The sequence below is a fragment of the Hippocampus bargibanti genome, linkage group LG07 (genome assembly GCF_051943395.1).
Source record: "Hippocampus bargibanti isolate YZ-2025 linkage group LG07, ASM5194339v1, whole genome shotgun sequence".
NCBI lineage: Eukaryota > Metazoa > Chordata > Actinopteri > Syngnathiformes > Syngnathidae > Hippocampus > Hippocampus bargibanti.
Window position 1 is genome coordinate 21,379,552 of NC_142740.1, and position 16,640 is coordinate 21,396,191.

The following is a 16,640-nucleotide window of genomic DNA, read 5'->3' on the forward strand; positions in this document are numbered from 1 at the left end:
AATACTGTCGTGAAAGGGGAACATCAATTACAATACAAAATGTGTATAGTACCCACAAATGTGCTCTTCCCAGGATAATTTTTCAATTATGACTGGCATTAATTTAACATGTTTAAAAAAGTATCTTTCGATCGGGTTGTAGTCGGCAGCAGTGTAGAAATGCACTGAATTGAACCCACCACTCTTTCTAATATTTTTCACTTTGTCAACCACAGTATTTCTTTTTCACTTAGACCAGATTGAATTTTCTTTTTCATGTCATCTTGATTTGGACCACATATGACTGTTGTCCAACAAGTATTATTCCTATATTGAGAATTTCACTGAAAGGGTATACTGACCAGTACTCATGTACTGTATGTGAATATGGCTCCAAAGACAAAATACGCACGGTGGTGTTGAATAACCGGTGCTTATGTCAGTCGCATATGTATGAGGACAAGCATACTTGTCCGAAAGTAAATCTCTAAGATGTTTGCTAAATAATCTATGTTGAAAGTCATGTTCAGATGGTGTCACCCAACATTAATTTATTATTTTGTGCTTAAAGGAAAGAATAAATTGACAAATGAAAATTATTGCTTTTCATTACTTCTCAATATAGCTTTAGTCCACAGACAAGGGGGGTGGAGGGGTTGCTGAACGCAATGGATTCATTTGAAAGGCCAGTGTATGGTTCGCTGACCTGAGATGGTGTATTGTGGTTGCGGAGCTCAGAGGTAATGCGGGGAGCGCACGTTCAAAAATGCATAAAATAGAAGATTCTTAAAATGCCTCATACTCTTTCCATTTCAATGCGATTTATTGAAATGTCGTGAAATCTGTTCATTTATTCATCATGCTTGAAACTTCTCGGCAATATCTCAGACATGAACGGGTCTTGATGATGCGATCCGCACACTCATCGAGCCTCAAGTTGATCACAGTGCGGGAGCGTTAGTCACGATTGATTGCACACGTTGACTCTCATCTTCAGTCAGATTTAGGTCAGCTGTGGATCAGGAAAGTTTTGGAGTTAGTCGGCTGCAAATAAATGCTTCCCCTCATTGATGGCTGACTTCAACTGAGATCAAGTACATAGTGGTGTGCCCAACTCTGCTGAGGCTCCGAGGCCTGTGTCGAGTAAACAGGTGACAGGATTTGCTAAGTGCGGTTCAAGATGGGTCGATTTCGCTTGTTGCTATACCTAAAGCCTCTGAACGCACGTTGCTCCGCCCAATGCCTCGCCAGGTGGGATTTCTACGTTATCAGCCACTCGAAGATTCGAAATAAAATGCTAAATCGAGACAACAATGATCTGACCGCTGACACTCACACCCGGCTCGCATGCGCTTCTTCAATCGCATTTGTTCTGCATTGGACGCACATCGAAAACGAAGAGAACATCCCGTGACTGGGATCATTTTGCGCAAATCTCCCCAAATCAGGTACAATTTACAATCACCAGTGCGTCTCTCGTTTTAATGTCTTCTACTTGCTGATATTTTAAAAGGTGAAGTGTAAACTTTGTTCTGGAGAACTGAACACATTTCGATCACAAAATGAATGAAAGGTGTGTCGTGTTCCTTGTTTGTGTGTCAATGTCTACTGTAAAGTAAATCAATTATTCTTTCTAGTAAGACACACATTCATTCACATCACAATTCCAATTTTTAAGCAAGAGGATCAGGGCTAGCAAAGAAAAAAAAGTTGGCACGATTCTCAGTTTTATCTCAGAAATCTGAATTAGTATTGAAAGGTGCTTCTAAATGAAAAGTATTATTATTATTATTATTATTATTAGAATCCTGACTTTAATCTCAAAATTCGCACTTTAAAGGGAGGATTCTCACTTTAAAGTCTGAATTCCGAGATAAAAGTGAGAATCATGCCATCCCTATTTTATTTTCTTCGTTGGCTTTAATCCACTTCCAGACATTTCGACCCCATCTAATCCATGGCAGCATTTTAATCACTCTCTCTGTCATGACATTTATTTTCCACATGATAGCGCAGTAGAGTAAATAAGGCCCCATGATGCATTGGCCAAAAAGTGAACCATTTGGGTAGAAAGCCTCATTGCTTCATGATGCCTCATTTCCCCATCACTACTGAAGTATAATCTGACAGAGGAAATGACCACCCTTGGACATAATCTAAACAAATGCTGTGATTTGAGGTAAACAGTTAAAAGATAAGTAACGTTAAATTGTTTAAAAAAAGTAATTGAGCAAAAACAAAATGTTGATTCTAACTGAATATTCTCATCTGAAGTAACTCTCCCTGAAGTGTCGAATAACATGTAAGCTCATTCGTGTGTTAAGGTTTATGGTGTCAGCTCATTTAGGATTCGGACATTGTCCTTTGACTAAGCAGCTGGTATTATGCCTTCACCCTCATCAGCTCGCTTTCTTTCCCATCCCATTTGATTGGCTGCATATTATTGTGCTGGCCTGCCACTTTTCCCACGTTAGCCTTGCCCTCCTGCAGCAATTAGTGGAAACACTCACAAGCTAAATGATGCAGAGATTCATGGCCGCGCTCCAGCAGTTCCCATTGGTCCATTGTGTCCCGTATCGATCTGCAGCTCATCAAATCACACGAGTGTTTGCAAAAATTTAAATGTATCCACGCCTCCCATTTTTCCTTCTCTTATACTTATGAGGTGGTTCAACATAAAGTTTGAAAGTCATCACCTGATTTTCATCAGATTGGCACCCTGAAATAAAATGTATTATTATTATTATTAGAAGTCTGGGAGTCGCTGTTGCATCATACATGTGAAACACATAAGGTCAGATCATGTGATGTCCGTGCGGTGCCGTACCGCCAACTTTGTTGCACGGATTCTATTTTTCAAAATATTAATCAGTATTAAAAAGATAACATCTAACACAGTAAAACAGTCAGAAATCCCCCAAAATGTGTTTTAATACCAAATGTGGTCGGGCCACATGTGAGCTTGACATTATTTCTTTGCGATCGATAATCTTGATAAATGGTCCATGGATATGAGCAAGGATGGCTCTGTTGGCCAACCTGCGCTATTGGAGATCAAGCTTATTGACAATGAAGATGCTTATCCAGAACAAAGGGGGAGCATAATGAAATATGAACATCCGTATGTGATAAATGAGAGCTGTAGTTCAGGTTTGGTCTCATGGGGATGTGTTTGGGGATTTGGTGAGATTTAATCGACAACATGGACACACACACACACGCACACACACACTGCCATAATTCTTAATCAAGTGAATATATGGTGCCAGAGGCAGCCCCCACAATTTTATCAGGAAGGCATTTACAGGTGGAAACATAGATTACTATACATTTTAAGTCAAACAATTTGGTCAGGAGACTCCCGATTTTGACCACAATACTCTCAATACTCACTGTATAAAGCAACCATTGACACAATACAGACAGTTCATTTATGAGGTGAAACAAAATAAAATGTAAGAAACAAAATATATTTTTATACTAATTGAATATGTAAATAAACAATGAAAGCATTTTTGTGTTTTATTTACTTCTAATTTATACTTTTGTAACACTCACATTATTTTAACATGCACCACAGAGTCACAAGTACAAAAATGTCCAGATTTCTGATTTCTGAAACTTAACATGTATGCATGTAATCATAGACAATAATGGAGATTATGTAGAAAAATAAAAGTAATTAATCGCTAAACAAAGAACTGATGGCATTTGTCTGAGAACTTTTTGACTACCCCTCGTATATATAATATATGCAGTATGTATATATACACTTACCTTCCTTTACCTTTACTTTTCCTTTGACAATGCCAGTCTTGTTTTTAGGTCGCTTGGGAGATGCATCCAGGAGGCATTTGCTCGCTTCATGGCTGAGTACAAAGGCATACACCAGGATGACATTTCTGGCAAGTTGAAGAAGGCCGTGAAGTGCGCCTGCATCAAGAGGCACAAGTGGAACGAGACGGCCACGGACAGCCTGGTAAATACATTGTAAACAGATGCTGGCTAACTGAATACAAGGTCATTTACGTCAGCTGACCTTTTGTTATGTTCCTACCATGTTTTTTTGTGGTGTGTGCCGATCCGAGACAAGCCTGAGTGGGACACAGCTATTCAGCTCAAGGAACGAACCTTGCATTCATGCTCCAAAACATGTGCTGTGCTTTGGAAACCTACTTTTCAGTACCACCCTTATTAATGTCCGATGTATTTGTTTTTGCTGGGCTCATTTGTCCCAACAATGATTTGTGCAGGTATATGATGTAACGGTGCTTAAAGGTTCTGCAGAGTAACTCCTTTATTTTTACTTCTGCTCAAAGAACCAGTGGACAATGTTGAGTCCAGTTCAGTGTTCATTATCAGTGTTACCGTGTGGAGTTTGCACTTGGGATCGACTGACCTGTGGGTTTTCTCCGGCTCCTGCCCACATTCCAAAAATTCGCCTCGGTGCGAATGATTATGCCTATCCCTCTGCTGGCATAGGCTCCATCACAACGCCACCCGAGTGTGGAAGGATAAGTGGTACAAAAAAAAAAAACATTAATTGCAACATTTATAAGAGGTGTCAAAGCGGTCAGTAGGTGGCAGCAATGTCTAAGGAAGCGAAAATGTGAAAATATCCCGCCTTTTGGCAAAAAATAATTGACGGTAAGTCACAATCCTGTTTTAAAATCAAAAATGTCGAAAAGAAGAAGTCTTCATGAAGTGCTGGTTGGAGCTTTTTCCCTTCAGGATAGTTACATGAAGTAGGATTTTTAGATTTTTATGGACTACCTAATAACACTCTACAACAGATAAAATCTAAATATGGACCGTCTATTCTGTCTTTAAAAGTACCTTTAACCCTGATTTAAAAAAAATTACATGACTTTTTTTCCCATTGAAAATGAGGTTTTGGAGATGTTACATTGTTCTCGAACGTTTGACATGTACAAACTTGGACAACACAATCTACTTATAGCTATTATTTATTATATTCTTGTGATTATTTTTAGATACAAACTGATGCACTGTTGAGGGAATAACAAGGGTACATTTGGAATCTGTTGAAAAAAAATCTAGAACAATTAGCTTATATCTTTGATTTTTTTTTAAATCTTGAGGCGTGTCATTTACAAATCAGAACAGAATACCCGTTGTTTATGCACCTCTTAAAATGGCGATAATGGCATCCTGATTACAGATCATTGTAAACTGACGGAGTTGATCAAGGCAAGGCTAATCGGTCTCTCTGTGTGTTTGATTTGCTTGACCAGAAGGGGTAATTGTCTGAAAAGCACACACAGTCCTTTTATTAGTTCTTTTTGTTCTGACAAGCATCCGTGCCCATATCCTTGAAAAGCAGGATGCAAAGTTTATACTTTGACTAAATACACATTGTTCCTGGATCATATTCCAACCTTTACAGTCAGCTCCACACAAGTTATGTTAGCAGATTGAACTTGAAGAAGTGGAACTACAACGCACACATTTGGAAGTTGAACAACGAACAAGCAAACATTTCTCTCCCTGAAATTAGCCCACATATGCGAATGGCAGGACCCACCTTGCCTTGCAACTAAATCCCAAACTTCATCAAACAGATTTGACAATCTCAATTCCCAAAACCAAATCCTACTCAGCAACAGATGTGGGAATGTAGTTGGAATCTCTCGTGTCAAACAGGTTTGAAACATAGCACCGCATACCCACACAAACCTCTTCACACTGAATTAAAAAAAAAACTTGGCTATTTGCCACTTTCTGTCACTTTTTAGACTAAGCCTCCAAGTTATAGTCAGAATATTCCTTTTCTTCCGCCCTTAGCAAAAACTCTTCGAGTTGATCCTGTCAGGGTAATGGTTGAGTGGCATTTCTGGGTCATTAGCTGTCCAACACTTGTTCTGCTGAGGACTTTGTGTATATGCGTATGGCAGCCGATGTGCAGATGTGGGCTCCATCAATCCGGTCTCAACTGCGGATGGACTGGCTCATTGACACGGCCCAAAGCACAATGCTGTTGGACCAAACTGCAAAAGTCTGCAGAAACATTTTGCCACTATTTTTTTAAATACATTAGCAGGTTTGTGAACCTGTTTATGGTCAGTGGAGTGGTCAAAAAGCAAGGATATCATCAATCTGCCATTCAATGTGTGTTTGTGTGTGTGTGTGTGTGTGTGTATATATATATATATATATCCCCCATTCAAAAACAGCACTGGCATATTGTTGCTGCCGAAAAGGTGCAACCGCTCAGCACAGTCTCCTCCTTGATGAATGTCGTGGCAAAAAACGCTGAAAAACAATCTGTATCTGTTCCACACGATGCACAACAACACAGTGACAAAAGAAAACACAAAAACAACAACAAAAAGCAAGGCTCATGAGAGCACTTGCTGACAGCTGCCTACTGGGGCCCATCTTGCACTATATAATAATAATAATACATTTCATGTTAGGCGCCTTTCAAAGCGCTCAAGGACACTTTACAGTCACAGACAAGCATAGGTACTATAATAAATAAAATACAATCACAAATAGAATACAATAAATAAAATACAATTATAAATAGAGAAAACAAGAGAAAGAGCTACACAGAAAATGCAATTTTAAATAGGTGGGTTTTGAGATGGGATTTGAAGGTGGGAAGAGAATCGATGTTACGAATGTTGGGAGGAAGTGAGTTCCAGTTTGGGGGCAGAGCAGCTGAAAGCTCTGTCCCCCATCGTGCTGAGACGGGTAGGGAGGGGCACACAGAGGTGGAAGGCGGAAGAGGATCTGAGGGAACGAGAGGGAATAGACATTTGAAGAAGGTCAGATAGGAAATGGGGGGGGGGGGGGTATGGATAGCTTTAAATGTAAAAAAGAAGAATTTTAAAGTGGATTCTATATTTGACCGAGAGCCAGTGGAGCTCTTGGAGGACAGGGATGATGTGGTGAAAGGATAAGGTTCTGGTGATGATCCGGGCTGAAGAATTCTAGATATAGATATAGTCACTCGCTCTCCTCTGGACATGTCCAAACCATTTCAGTCTGGCTTCTCTGATTTCTCTCCAAAGCCTCGAATATGAGTTGTCCCTCTAATGTACTAATTCCTGATGCTATCCAACCTTATCACTCCAAAAGACAACCTCAACATCTTCATCTCTGCTACCTCTCTGCTTGCCAAACTCTGAACCAAAATTTCAAATTGTCCCATGTAAACGACACCAATAAAAATGAGTCCCAAAACTATTTCAAAATGACCTCGGAGATGGCGAGTTTCAGAAGGTCCCGCCCTCTTATTGGTGACGTCACACCAGGACATCTTGCCTTGCTGTAGAATCAAAACAATGGCTTCAGATTCAGATAAGATGCTTTCTTGTTACTCATCCAGTTATGAATATGATTCAAATATTTCTGAAGAGGAAATCATAAATGTTTGCAATCGATTAAAGAAGTTGTTCCGTATCATTTGGAGGCATCTGGACTCCAATGTAGCACCCAGAAAATGCACAAGATGGCGCCCAAGCTCCATTGGAAAAGGTCTGATTTGTCTGCTGGAAATTTGTGTCAACTACTATCAAATAGTGTGCAACCCACAACGATTCACCATCGCGTTATTTATGTTTTCCTCCTAATTTCGCAATCAACACAAAGTTTTCAGACCAAACAAAGTACCCAAAAGGCATTGTGTGTCGCTTTCTCGGTCAGGGGCGTTCCTGACGTGACGTGATGTCACGTATGGACTCGTCACCAACGCAAAAACAAGACTTCCTGAAGATTCAGCGTGAGTCTTAAAACGTAAAATATAGCTATATGCGGTGGAATCTTTGTAAAATACGCTCAGTAGAAGTCATTTGAAGGGATTTTACAAATTATGGACACAACTTGTCCGGAGGTGTTGGTTGTCCTTTAAACTTCCCTCCACCTGAAGCTGTTTTACTACTTGTCATAATCTGTCCATTTGACCTGTGTGTGTGTGTATTCCTCGTGAAGAGCAGGTCTTCAATTGGCCACCTCTGATTCGAGCACAAGAAGAGAAAGAGAGGAGAGAGGGAGCAAGAAGAAGAATAAACACATTTTACAAAGGCAACAATCTGTTTAAGCTTTATTTGCCCATACTTGCAGAAAGGCCCACTCCATCTCAGGTTGCAAATAGAGGTCAGGTGTGTGCATGTGCGAGTGAGAGCGTGAAACCTGTGCTAATCAGTGCTTGGAATGACAATGTGCGAGGTGCGTGTATGTGCGTGCATGCTTGCACGTGAGTGATAGCCAGACCAGCTGTATGGCACCTTGCCTCCGCTGGAGCGAGGCCTGTGCTCTAATGTGTAAGCAGAAGCCTTTTTGGAGACCCACATGGATGTTGCTTTGCTGTTTTGGTTGCACTTTATTGAAACTATCATTAGTGCACATTGTCAGTGTTTGAAATAACGTCTGCCTGGAGGCCCGGGGCGTACAACTTTTACGTCGGGCGTCCAACTTTCAAAACGTCTCGGCCCGGGTGGCCGACAACAAGAAAAAAAGAAAAATAGATTTTTTTTTTCAAATCAAACGTTTGTTTGATCAAGAAGCCTGTTTTATGCTTCGGACTATACCTTGACTGAAAAGTGTAGTGAAAGTTTTTAAAGCCGCTTAGAAAGAGGAGTCCATGTGGCTTTGAGCAGACAACGCAACGCAAACATTGCATTGTGCACCATGACAAGAAACGGCAAATGGAGAAAAATCTTCAGCAAGGGAGCATTTGTGGTAGGTACTTCCTTAATTAAAAAAAAAAATACTTGCAACAATGTTTTTTTTTGGTTTTTGTGATTAGTCATTATATTGTGTTTCAAGTTGTGAAAAAGGGGGCAGGCAACTTTATGGCCGGGCAGGCAACTGTTTCAGACACTGGCATTGTGCTTTAAAAAGTACATACAAAAACGCAGGACCAGGGCATGATTCCAGAATAACTCCTCGCTAATGAAGTGTGAAATGTCATGTCATTGTGAGAATCTTTATATAGTGTACAAGTCTTGGAAGCAGATGAATATAAGAAGGTTTGGTTTTTACTTGAAGTGCCTACTAGTTTGCCAGAGGTTCTAATATATATTTTTTTAAATATAGACAGTGCCAAAAATAAGATGTCTGCCCTTAATCTAAATTGTGATCTAGGTAAATGCTGCCAAAGTGATCATGCTAAAGGCAATCTTCACGTTCTAAGATAAATTGGAGTATATCAATAGAGAATTGTTCCTTGTAAATGTTCTTGGGTAAAAAATGTTCTAATTTGAGACTCTGGTGGAGGTTCCCACTTACACAGTAGATTGCAAAAACAGTGATTTTGTGTTCAGTCTTTGCACTTTAGTGCACACGCTCACTTTCACTCTCTTCTCATTTAATCGAGAAGAGAAGGAATCCAGTAACGCTCTGGTTGTCTGGGCTTGCACACTGGAATGCCTTTTCTGCCTTTCCTTTCATCTCCTCCTCTGTAGAGCCGCTACCTCCAAAGTGATTAACAAAGGCGCAATGAGAAGTGCTCATCTGTTTTCCTTTGCTCTGAGGATGATGCGTCATCTGGACGTGCTGTGTGCGTGTGCAGCTTCTCCTCGGGGATGAGGAGCAGCAGTTTGTTCTTTGGCACAAAGCTAGACGACCTCATATTTTTATGTCGACTCATCAAGACTACATTCACACACCTGCCTTTGTACTCCAGTGGGGCCTTGGTTTACGAACTTAATTGGTTCCCAGACAAAGCATGTAAGGGAAAAAGTGTGTATCCCCAAAAATTATTTCCCAGAGGAAACCATTAAAATGAGAATAATCCGTTCCCAGGTCTCCATAAAATATAATTTTAAACTAAATAAAACTTAAAACTAGAAAAATATACTTTATTTTATGTATAATAAATGTGCTATTGTATTGTAATGAAAGAAATACACTGCACTGTATAATAAAGTTGTTTTATTTACCTTTGTGATGGTCGTTGATGGCTTGATGGAATGGGGTTCAGACTTCTCTTCCTGTGTCATGAAAGTCCGGTTAGGCATCTTTTTCCAAAAAAGGCCGGTCTCATCTGCATTAAATACTGTTGAGGTACGTAGCATTCTTCTTTCACCATTTCGAGGAATGATCCCTTGTAGGCTTCGGCAGCTTTACTGTCAGAACTGGCTGTCTCACCATGACGAGTAATGATCCGTTGCTTGCTTTAAAATCATCAATAAATGCCGCATGACGATAGCGTGAATTTGCCGTGCAACACACGCCCTTTCAAGGACAAGCGACGTCACGTTTTTGTTTCCTAACTGACAACAAAAAATCTTTTTATAGCATCTAAAATACCCAAAACACGCACTATGATATTTTTAGTCAAATGCAAAACACAACAAATGACTTAAAGTGTCTAAAAAATACTTCAATTTGAAACCGGCAAGACGTTGCCTTGCCTTGCTCGAGAATCAAAACAATGGCTTCAGATTCGGAGAATATGCTTTCTTGTTACTTATCCAGTTATGAATATGATTCAAATAGTTCTGAAGAAGAAAGCATACATGTTTGCAATTGATTCCGTGTCATTTTAAGGCATCAGGGGTGGGAAATGTCGCACCCAAAAAAGGCAGAACATGGCGACAAAGCAGTGTAAGGAATTAATCAGCCCTTTTCCACAAGCTGATTAATTCCTTACATGGAGCTTTGTCGCCCTCTTCTGCCTCTTTGTGGTCCTACATGACGTTTTCAGACCAAAGTACAGCAAAATGCATTGACGTGATGGAAGGACTGCTACAATGTGTCCTTTTTTTCGGTCAGGGGCGTTCCTTCAGTGACATAACGTACGGACTCGTCACCGACTCAAAAACGAGACTTATTCAGCGCGGAATATTCAGCGCCAGTCTTATAACGTAAAAAACATAGCTATATGCGGTGGAATCTTTGTAAAATACGCTCAATAGAAGTCATTTGAAGACATTTTACAAATTATGGACACAACTTGTCCGGACACGTCGGTTGTCCTTTAATAGCTTCTCTGTTGCAAAGGATGGTTGCAATGGTGGACTTAGCATATCCGGGCCGCTATATCAGACAAACGCACACCTCGTTCGTGTTTTTCAATGATCTCCTTCTTCTTGACTGTAATTTTGTTTTGTGTCTTCTTCGGCTGAAGACGAGCCTGTGGTGAGGTCTTTTTCGGTCCCATAACAGCAAAAGTATCTGTAAAAAATCCTTGGAGACGATCGACATGTGCTCTCAAGAGAAAGAGGGTATGGAAAGGTAGGCCGGCTGGGCGCTGTTCGGTCGTGTGCTTCGGTGTTCTTCCGTCGAAGATTACTCCGCCAGCCGTGGTGGGGCGGCGCTCCGTGTGTATCCCGAAAAGTAGTGCTTAATCCAAGGTTTAATTTTCGTAAATTTAACATTCGTAACCCGAAAATTTCGTCAGGCAAGGTGTTCGTAAACCGAGGCCCCACTGTACTTCGCTACTTTATAGAGTTGAATCTAACATTGGCAGAACCAATGTCGAATTCAAATCCTGCTGCGTGATCTTAAGTTTGAATTATGGTCTCTCTGGATCACCGTCTCAACCGGTTTCAACAAACGGATAATTGTCAGAGCCAAGACCTGGTGGGGTGCACAACCGACATGATGTGCAGGGGAAGTGAGTCGCCGGTGTCAAACTTCACACCACAGTACCGTCATTCCAATATTCCTTTTCATGAAGCAGCCTTTATGTTAGGCCAGGAGCTCAGCTTCCACACAGCAGGTAGCGGACACGGAACTTTGTACGCTATGCCCAACAACAGGACTGTGGACCAACTTGGTAACTGCCAATGTAATCACGCAAATCATATATAGCTATACTTTGACTTGACTTTATTTTTCTTGGGAGGATTATCTCCTCGGTTACCATATAACAGTGTACAGGTGTGGCTCAGGCTGTAGAATTATCCAGACTTGCCAATAATAACACAATGTGGCATATTTTGGGGATGGTGACAATCGCTATGGTACATCTTGGCATTTTTCAAAAGCACTCCAAATCTGTTTGATTGCATTTGTGTTTTGCAAGCCATCTTCAGATCAGCCCACCCATGTTCAATTGAACATGATTTTTTTGCACCTTTCCAACGTCCTAATTTCACCTGAACATAAAAACATGATTCTTCCACCAACACGGTATGCTGTTCTTTTGGTGATGTGTCAACAATTTTTAAATGATTCATCATATTTTCCAGTATCACCAAAACTTGCCATTTTCACATAGTGTGCAGACTTTTGTATCCACTGTCTGCAATGTACGACAAAACGACCGTGCCTTATAATTTTTTTCATGTCCTCCGTTTTGATCTTTGCCAGTGAATTGGGGACATCAGCGTTGATTTGAAATAGATTTAATTCTGTATTAAGAGCACAGCTGTTATCCAGGCAAAGAAAGATGCAACATACGTCGGAGAGCTGTGACCCTTTTACTATATTTCTCCTGGAAGCGATATCATCTTTTGGCAGCCAATATATATATATTTTTTTAAGCAGCATCAGATGACACGGCATGTGGCGAGACGTTTTCTCCGCTTTTGTCACATAACTTAACTCAAAATGCGACACAAAGGAACATTCCCAAGAAGAAAGGATTTAAAGATTTTCTCAGCTGCAATTTTTCAGCATTTTGCAGTTTTTGCTCTGTCTGCTTTGCGGTTGACCTCGAACTGTGACCTATTCAGACCTCTCCGTGTCTTTCCTCCTCATTGGCTGCGCTTTCCCGACAATCTGTTTTCTCGATAGGCCCTGCAAGTAGGAGGGCTGATTCATTGCTCTGCCATTGATGTGGTTTTCAGTCCATCATCACTGCTCTTTTTTTTCTTCCATGTCTTTCTTGACCTGTTTTTCTTACGCGGTGACAATCTACATTTAGTAACAACTCATGCCTCACGTGGAGGAAAAAGGCAGCTTTCTGCTTGTTACATTAAGAGATTGTCTTACAAAGGATGGAAAGAGCAGAATGTTCAACTGTTCCACGTCCTCAGCTACACCGTGACCTTGGCACTCGTATGATGTCAGGTTTCGACGTGCATGATGACAAGCTGTGTCTTGAATTTCATACCGGGTCTCTAGTGACCATACATACTGAGCGATGCTGCTGCTGCTATTGTTGTTGTCGGTATTTTGGAGGCTAAAGAAGCCTCAACCTTGGCACCTGACCTGCTGTTGAAATCGGTCTGTCTCTTTCCTATTCCGTGAATTGTACCTCCAGTCAGAAAGTTCATCTAGAAAATGGGATTGTTTTATTTTTTGCCTCTGGGTGAGCTTTGAGCCTTGCTGTCCTTCATTCTGTTAACCCTTTCTTCTATCTGCTGAATGCTTGTCCGGCTGGACCGTGTTGTTTTGCTGGCTAATCATAGTGCTCAAAAGAACGTAAAACTCCATCATGCTCCCCCACCCAGGTTATTTCAACATAGAAAAGAATAGCTCGTAAGGGTATAAATTCTTACCTAGGTGTGCAATAAATTATATTTGAATGACTGGGATGATAGACCATAGTCTGACCCAAATTCAATTCCTTTTTGCCAAAATGCCCTGCAAATAATGTCGAACGAATGCCAACACGGTGCACAAGAGGATAAACAGGGAAACTCCAAATGAAAACATTACCTCCTTGGCTGGGGTAATTACAGGTCAATTAACAGCTTTCTGCTGCGACTCTCCTTCTGCTGTGTTCACACCATAGCAGGCTTAGCAGACTCTGCAGAGTAAGAGTGAACGACATATCACTTCATGCGGAGATCAAGGGACGAGAAGGTCTTGAAAGAAGGGATTGGGCTTCTCTCTCTCTTTCTCAATGGGCGAGAATCCCTCCACTCGCAGAAGCCCCCACAACAGCCCCAATATCTTAAAAGAAGGGGCCTCCGGGATGGAAGCCAGAGGATTATGGGAATATTCATGATGACGTCAAGGGACGAGCGGTTGAATGACTGTGTTTTGGGGCTTATCTCTTAAGCAAACAGGAATCTAAATGGAGTTTTAGATCTCGAATGCCGCTGCATTTTGTCGTCTCGCCAGTATACAGTGTAAAGAAAGCCTTGTTGTAGTATTTGGTTGGGGGAATAAATATCTGTTTCTCAGTGTTTCTTCATATTAACTTTTCCTGAAAGGCACCATTAATTCGTACCCTTGCTCTTCAACTGATTTAGAAGGAATGTGGTATCGCAACAAAAGTGGATCAGGACTAAATTTACTTCTTGAGATTTGTTTCATTTTATTTCTGTCATGAAAGTTTAGTTGTCCAGTATGGACAATTTAGCCAGTGGTTTTGAACTTTTTCCACATTGTCTCCACCACTGACAAAAAGCAGCTCGGCCTTTTACAGTTTTCAAAAGTTGTCAATCTATGTACAGCAAATGCAAAAGCTAAAATAGACATCTCCTCTTACATCCATAGGTATGATATTATATAGTCAATATTCTTTCTAATGTTGTGGTAACATATGCTTGATGCTAATAAACAAGCTTACTTGTGGTTTAATATAAGTAATGTGATACCTTGGCTTACAAACTTAATTGGTTCCCAGAAAGTATGTGGAAGGTGAAAAGTGTGTCTTCCAAACATTAATTTCTCATTGGAAACTATTAATGAAAATAATCTGTCCCCATGTCCCCATAAAACATAATTTTCTACAAAATAAGCCTTAAAACTACACAAAATACTTTATTTTATGTATAATAAATGTGATATTGTATTGTAATTAAAAAAATAAACTGTACAGTATAATGAAGTTGTTTTATTTACCTTTTTGATGGTCGTTGATGGCTTGATGGAATTGAGTGGGACGAGGTGGGTGGGAGGGAATTACTGTTTGGAAGGAGAGTCACCTTCCATAAGGACCATAATTAAAGAGATAAACTGTACTGTATAATAAAGTTGTTTTATTTACCTTTGTGAGGGTCGTTGATGGCTTGGTTGAATGGAGTGGGAGGTGGTGGGAGTGAGAGTCACATTCCATAAGGACTGTAGGAAGGAGGGTTAGCCTGTCTTTATAGGCTTAGACCTGGTTCTTAAGCTGTCTATTAGCTAGCTATCTTTCTATCTATTTGAGTTACTTAGCTGTAAAGTGTCCTTGGGAGCTTTGAAAGGCGCTTAAAATAAAATATATTATTATTACTATTAGCTATCTATTTAGCTATCTAACTAGCTCGCTAGCTAGCTATTTGCTATCTATTTGATTGAATGAACGCCGGCACGTGTGGCTGCTGCTGCTCACCCACAGAAAAACATTCATCCTGTGACTGTCAAGTGACCTTGAAAGTTTTGAAAAGCGCTTAGAAAACAAATGTATTATTATTATGCCCAAAGACGGACTTCTCTTCCTGTGTAATGAAAGTCCGGTTACGTGTCTTTTTCCAAAAAAAGGCCGGTCTTATCAGCATTAAACACTTGATGAGGAACGTAGCCATCTTCTTCCACCATCTTGAGGAATGATTCCTTGTAAACTACGGCAGCTTTATCGTCAGAACTGGCTGCCTCACCATGACGAATGACACTTCCAATCCCTGTATGACGCTTAAAGTTCTCGAACCACCCGTGGCTAGCCTTGAAATCATCAATAGATGATAAACATCCAGGTTGCCTCTTGACGATATCTGAGTGAAATTGCCATGGTTTCTCTGCGATAATTGCTTCACTCACGCTGTCACCGGCTAGCTGCTTTTCGTTAATTCAGATTAACACAAGTTTTTCAACCTCTCTATTGCCTGAGACAGTTGCTTAGACAACGCGGAAACACCTTTAGGAACACACGCACCTTACGCACCTTACTTCGTGACACAACCGCACACCTTGTTCGTGTTTCTCGATGATCTCCTTCTTCTGCTCGACCATAATTTTGTTTTGTGTCCTCTTTGGCTGAACACTAGCCTGTGGTGGGGTCTTTTTCGTTCCCTTAACAGCAACAGTATCTGTGATAACAAATCCTTGAAGACAAACGACGTATGCACTCAGAGAAAGGGCGTGTGGAAATGTAGTCCGGCCGCCACTGCGGCGATTTTTGGACGTGTAGTTTGGTTTTCTTCCTCTGAAAACTTGGCCGCCAGCCATTGTGGCGCTCCGTGTGTTTCCCGAAAAATAGTTTGTATGCCAAGATTCTATTCTCGCGAATTTAGCGTTTGTAATGGGAAAGGTTCATTAGCTAAAGCGTTCGTAAACCGAGGTATCACTGTATGCTAAACATTTCCAGTTATTCAAGCCTAACGACAACATGATGGGTAGGTTTACCGCCATCTGACTCAAAAAATCTGGACATGTCCGAATTTTTGTAACCCAAATACAGTATAGAGTAAATTTTCAGTTCTAGGCTCTCTTGCGTTGACAAGACTATTTCTCCTTTTCTTTGAATGGTTTCATGCACTGCGGTGTCCCAGAAACGCGCAAGCTGCAAAATTCTCAGTGGACTTGACTTCACCTTATTCTATGCCATTTCATGGCAAGTAAATAACATAGCAGTTAACCACTAAAGACAGGTCAACATGGGTCAGGCCACAATCGCCACAAATGCACGAGATTGATTCCCCTCCATCCTAATTTTTAATAATCTAATCAATGAGCAAATTCTGTGTTACAAATACCTTCCTGTCAGAAGAGATCTATATTATAATAATTACCCTAAATGCAGAAGATTGAAAGCCATGTTCATTGTTTGCTTATTTTCACAATGCTGTTTCCTGTCCCTTTACCTATCCATT

At 40.6% G+C, this 16,640-nt stretch overlaps 1 long non-coding RNA gene across 1 annotated transcript; it reads right to left on the reverse strand.

Moving 5' to 3' along the window:
* Nucleotides 1–701: 701 nt before the first annotated feature.
* LOC148895788 (uncharacterized) lies at nt 702–9,810 on the reverse strand. Its single transcript, XR_016115478.1, has 3 exons — nt 4,379–9,810; nt 3,757–3,912; nt 702–991 (listed from the first exon to the last, which is right to left on the reverse strand). It is a non-coding gene; the product is annotated as an uncharacterized LOC148895788 (long non-coding RNA).
* Nucleotides 9,811–16,640: the final 6,830 nt, after the last annotated feature.